This window comes from Ovis canadensis, chromosome 1 (genome assembly GCF_042477335.2).
Source record: "Ovis canadensis isolate MfBH-ARS-UI-01 breed Bighorn chromosome 1, ARS-UI_OviCan_v2, whole genome shotgun sequence".
Lineage (NCBI taxonomy): Eukaryota > Metazoa > Chordata > Mammalia > Artiodactyla > Bovidae > Ovis > Ovis canadensis.
In genome coordinates, this window is record NC_091245.1 from 91,952,810 (window position 1) to 91,958,809 (window position 6,000).

Here is a 6,000-nt window from a genome sequence, read left to right on the forward strand (position 1 = left end):
CAGCTGAGTTCAAATCCTGGCTCAGGTGCAGCTCGCCCCCATGGTCCCATGGATCTGTCTTGTGCTTGGATGAAAAAGACCCAGGGAGGCTCCTTGCTCCAGCCTCTGACCACCCTCCAACTTTTTTTCCACTCGCAGCCTTTGGAATCAGCCACTCAGTTGTCCTCCATCAGCCAACACCATTTTGGGTTTGTTTTTTTTTTTTGCTTTTTTTAAAAAATTATTTTTAATTGGAGGATAATTGCTTTACAATATTGTATTGGTTTCTGCCATACATCGACAAGAATCAGCCATAGGTGTACCTGTGTCCCCTCCCCCTTGAACCTTCCTTCCGCCTTCCATCCCCGCCCCGAGGTTGTCACAGAGCACCGATGCTGACTCCCTGCATCACACAGCAAATTCCCCTGGCTATCTATTTCACATGTGGTCATGTGTATGTTTCCATGCGACTCGCTCAATCCGTCCCACCCTCTCCTTCCCCTGCTGTGCCCACAGGTCTGTTCTCTGTGTCTGCGTCTCCGCTGCTGCCCTGCAAATAGGCTCACCAGTACCATCTTTTTAGATTCCAGTCTTATGTGTTAATATACGATATTTAGCCAACATCATTTTTTGAGCTTAACTCCTTATTACTGATCAACCATGAACTGATGTGAAGAACTGACTCTATGGACGTGAGTTTGAGCGAGCTCCGGGAGATGGTAAAGGACAGGGAAGCTTGGTGTGCTGTAGTCCATGGGGTCGCAAAGAGTCAGACACAACTGAGTGACTGAACCGAACGGAACTGATGAACTCCCAGATTAATCAGAATTATTCCACTGAGGTGGAGCCTGCCATCAGCCACCTGGTTAGCATGTCTGCCGGCCTCCTACACCTACCTCTCTCTGGGCTTCTATTCCCACTGAGATGATGTGGCTCTGGAGGGCCTGGGCCACTTTTTTTTACAAATTGGCTGAGGAGAAGCGAGAGGGTGCCAAAGGTCTCTTGAAAATGCAAAACCAGCGGGGTGGCATCATGCCCTCCTCCAGGATGTGCAGAAGCCATCTCAAGATGAGTGGTGTAAAACCTGGGACACCCTGGAAGCCACCCTTCTCATACAGAAGACCCCAAACCTGGCCATATTGGATCTGCATGGCCTGGGTTCTGCCCGCGCAGACCCCCACCTCTGTAACTTCCTGGAGAGCCAGTTCCTAGGTGAGGAGGTGAAACTTGAAACTCTTCAGAAGATGGGTGACCACCTGACCAACCTCCACAGGCTGGCTGGTCCCCATGCTGGGCTGGGTGAATATATCTTCCAAAGGCTCACCCTTAAGCACGGCTAGGAGCCTCAGGAGCCCAGCAGCCTTTGAGGAGCCCCTCTAATAGGGCTTCTCTCTGAAGCCCCTCTCTGCAACCACTAGGCAGCTTTTAAACCACCCTGGATCCCTCTCCCAACCCTTGGACTAAATAGAAACAATAAAGCTTTTTGCCACCAAGGGGAAAACAAAAATCCTTGCTCAGCCACTCACTGGCTGTATGATCCTGGGCAAATCAATTCTCTGAGTGTCAGTGAGTGTTACCCACTCACAGACGTGTTGTGAGCAGTAGATGGACTACTGTGTATGAAATATCTAGCAGAACATCCAGGAAAATAAAGGAGCTCACTGCATGCTTGTCCCCAGGGCTGTGACTTGCAGTCTCATATCAGACAGTATGCAGCTGCCGTCTCTGTGTGGTGATCAGCCATCTGTCTCAACCCACTGGTTCTCTGGCTGCCTTCGCTCTCCACTTGTACATTGTCTATGGGAAGGGAGAGCCCTTGTTTCCCACCATAATCGGTACATGATCAACAACAGCAGGGTTGACAGGTGTCCTGTGCCAGTGGTGGGGGAAGAAAGCAAGCTGTGTGGAAGCACCTCCACCCTTTCTCTGCACCTGAACCAACTCCACCAGCAATGATATGTGTGTGTGTAGGTTTTAGTTTTCTTTTCTTTTTTTAAAAATACAGTGCTCCCAAGCTGCCTTTTCCCTTCTACCACGTTTTCTCCCTTGGAGATATTTCAGTTGTTCAGCATGTGTCCCTAGTAACCATCACTGTTGACTTTTTTGGGTTTATTTGCTGGTTGGTTTTGACAGATCCTTCGGTGCACTTTGGTTGCACTTGGTCTTACAGATACTTATTACTGTCCAATTGCACATGATTTTTGTTTTGTGGCTGCTGAATATTATAAATATTGTAAATCCAGGCAGCTGTGAAATGCATGAGCTGTTTTCCATCTATTCTGCCTGTCCTTTTGGAGGAAGGAAGACAGTGTGGAGAGAGCACAGGGAAGGGAGAAAGACCTTTCCATCTCAGTGTGACGGGTTCATGTGGCTGAGTGTCCAGGCTGCTCCTCATCCACTGTGTGACCTTGCGTCAGATGCTAAGCTCCTTGAGTCTCAGTGCTCATTTGCAAAATAGGATTATGTTATCTGGATTACCATCTCATAGGACTGTTGAGGTTCAAGTCCTAATGCATAAAGCTTTTAGGATCTCCAGGAAGGAATCTTAGGAATCATTGAGTTTAGCTCCCTCCTTTTACACTCGAAGAAATTGAAGTCCAGAGAGCCTTTTGAGGGCAGGGACCGTGTCATATTCATCTTGCTGGGGATCCAGGCAGAGTCAGGCGCACATGAGGTGTCTGATAAATACTTTGCAAATGAGTTGAATGATCAGCTCGCAGTGGCGTATCTATGATTTAACCTCTTGGTGACTCAGGGTTATCAACATCAATTACTGCATGGTGTTGCTTTGCCCCGATGCCTTCAGAACCAATTATGCTGTGTACAGTGCGGCTACGATGCTTTTCTTCTTCATGTTTCTCCTCTCTGCTCCTTCACTGTCACCTGTCAGTTCTCCCTGTAGCCTTTGGGGCCACTCTGAGAAGTCTCCATCACTGTTTCTAATTGGCTGTCCACTTAGGCTTGGACGGAACAAGAGTTAAAAGGCTCTGAAAGATTTCAAGTTGGCAATCATGCCAGGCACTTTTATTGGCGTCACAAGGAATGTGGCAGAGTATTCTACAGACCGGAAGCATAACCTATTTTAATCTGGAAGAGGCTTAATGTCATCTGGTTTAGGACCCTCGAGTCACGCAAGTATTTTCTAACTCACTATGCCCTTCCAGTGCCTTCCAGCATGATGTGATCAGTTTACTCAGTGATTTGTGAAGCAGGTATATGGTTTATGCTGGCAGTGACTGAGGATTCAATGTTCTACCCCTGAAATATCTGCCTGATGACCTGGATTCTTAAGCATTTTTCCCTCCCAGCAAAGGGGGAAGTAAACGCACACAGCTGTGGATTTCTCCTCTCATTCCTGACTATGACCTACAAATTCCCTTCTCTTTCTCTCTCTGTCCTTTCCAACCCTCCCTAGTCCAGACTGAGGTGAAATATTTTTTACTGCTGTATGTTGCTTAGATATCTAAGGGAAGGTTTAATGATGTAAGCTAGAAACATTAGCTTAATAAGTAGGTAAGGGAAATGTTAGTTTTATCAGTGGGTTTTTTGTTTGTTTTGGCCTTTGGCTGGCTGTCACTTGTGGCTTGCAGACTTTGTTCCCCAGCCAGGTGTTGAACTTGGATTCACAGCAGTGAAGGCGCAGAGTCCTAACCACTGGACGGCCAGGGAAGTCTTTATCACTGGATTTTAAATTGAGGTAGAAGTAATCTCATTTAAACCGGGCTTTAGTATTCATTTGAAAGCCTGTAAATTGCAGACAAATTATCAGCCACAAATTGGGATTTATGATCTGTGGGTTTTTAATGAGGACAAGGGAGGCAGCTCAACACTCTTACGGATTCATGGTCTGGGAAAGATGAGCATGGCTTACCATTTCCCCGAGGACGGGACAGTGGCAGGGCCCAGAGCAGACATCTGAAATTCAAGTTGTAGTTCAGCTCTATTCTGCCTGCATAATCTCAGTTTCCTCACCTGTAAGGTAACAACAATATTCGTATCTCCCTCACAGGGGCAGTGTGATGACTAAAATGAGATAACACATGTGAAAGTGTTTTGTAAATCACAGAGCCACACACAGGCCTGCTGCTCAGATCACTCCATTAAGATTTATCGTAGAGTGTCTCGTGACTGTGCTAGGAATGGGACAGGCCGAGGAACCTGTCTGGCAAGAAGGATGAAGGGGATGTTGTACAAATAAAAAAAGACATCATTAGGAGAGTTGATATTACAAACAAAAGGAACTTGTAATAGGTATCTCAGACTCTCAAAGGGGATATGATTTCTATGGAACTTGGACCCTGTTATGAGATTGAACCACTGTGAGCGGTCATCAGAAGGCAGAAAACGCAGTCATAGATGGTGCCCAGGCTGCAAGTCAGAACACCACGCAGTGTAGAGCGAAGCCCAATGCCTAGTTATAGCGCGCGCATGCTCAGTTGCATCCAACTTTGGGACCCATAGACTGTAGCCACACCTCTGTCCATGGGATTTCCCACACAAGAATACTGGAGTGGGTTGCCATTTTCTCCTCCAAGGGATCTTCCCAACCCAGGGACAGAACCTACATCTCCTGTGGCTTCCACATTGGCGGGTGGATTCTTTACTACTGAGCCACCTGGGAAGTCCGCCTAGTCATAGAGCAGGAAGCAAATCTGGAGGTGAGACACACATCTGAGTTAGGGAAGGTCACTGAGAGATGCTGAAGTCTGAATGGGGCTTGTGTGAAAAGCAGCACCTGTGGGAACACTGCCATGTCAAAGCCAGCTTGGACAGGCAATTGATTAATGAAAAATGTAATGGATGTTGGTGAAGTATATATTACATGCCTCCTCACAGTTGGACTTCCCTGGTGGCTCAGATGCTAAAGCATCTGTCTACAATGCGGGAGACCCGGGTTCGAGCCCTGGGTTGGGAAGATCCCCTGGAGAAGGAAATGGCAACCCACCCCAGTACTATTGCCTGGAAAATCCCATGGACAGAGGAGCCTGGTAGGCTACAGTCTATGGGGTCACAAAGAGTTGGACACGACTGAGCGACTTCACTTCCTCACAACAGTCAATGTCCACAGACATGGACATGTCTTCACAGTTTGTGGACTTCTGGTTTAAAGACATGAATAAATAGAAACCACATTGCAGCGTGGTCAGACTTGTGCAGCAAGAGGACTTTGTTCATGGTACAGGGGGTGTGTCAACTTCTGGAGGGTTCTCAGCCTGACTGGAGGGAGGACCCCTCTGCACACCACTCTCGTTGTCACTCAGCTGGGCCACTGCAGGAGTCTCCCAACTGACGTCCTGCCCCAGAGTCTCTCCTGGCTCCAGTGCCTGTGTCACGGTGTCTTGTTGTATGTCACTGCTTGTTAATGGACCCATCTTCCCGGACTAGACTGACTTCCTCTTTATAGCGGTGGTAGCTACTCCTCAGGCTTAATGGATGTTTGCGAAGAACACGGAGAGGGAAGGTCACAAAGGGAGGAAGGAGGGTCCTCACTGTCCAGGGCTGTCCTCTCCTTCCAAACTTGTTCACCGTGAGCTTGAAGGCAAGTGCTCTGGACTAGGAGTTTGCACTGTAAGTGCTCCTGCGGGCTTTCCGGGTGGCTCAGCGGTAAAGAATCCACTTGCCAGTGAAGGAGATGCAAGAGATGCGGGTTTGATCCCTGGGTCGGGAAAATCCCCTGGAGTAGGAAGTGGCAACCCACTCCAGTGTTCTTGCCTGAAGAACCAACCGCATGGACAGAGGAGCATGGCGGGCTACAGTCCACACGATTGCAAAGAGTCAGACACGCCCGAGCACACACCAGCACACAAGCTCTCCTGAAGGAGCAGCTTCCCTCATGAGACAGCCAGCAGCCAGAACCCTAGCCAGTTCTCCTTTTTTTGCAGAGTTTTCCTTACAAGTCTCCTAGGAACAGGACCTTGTTGCCAGTTGCGCATCCCCTGGAGCAAGTCTCACTGGATGCCCCCCGGAATTCATCTTCGCCTTGGGCCGCAGCCTCTGTAGAGCACTTACCTCCAGGCCTGC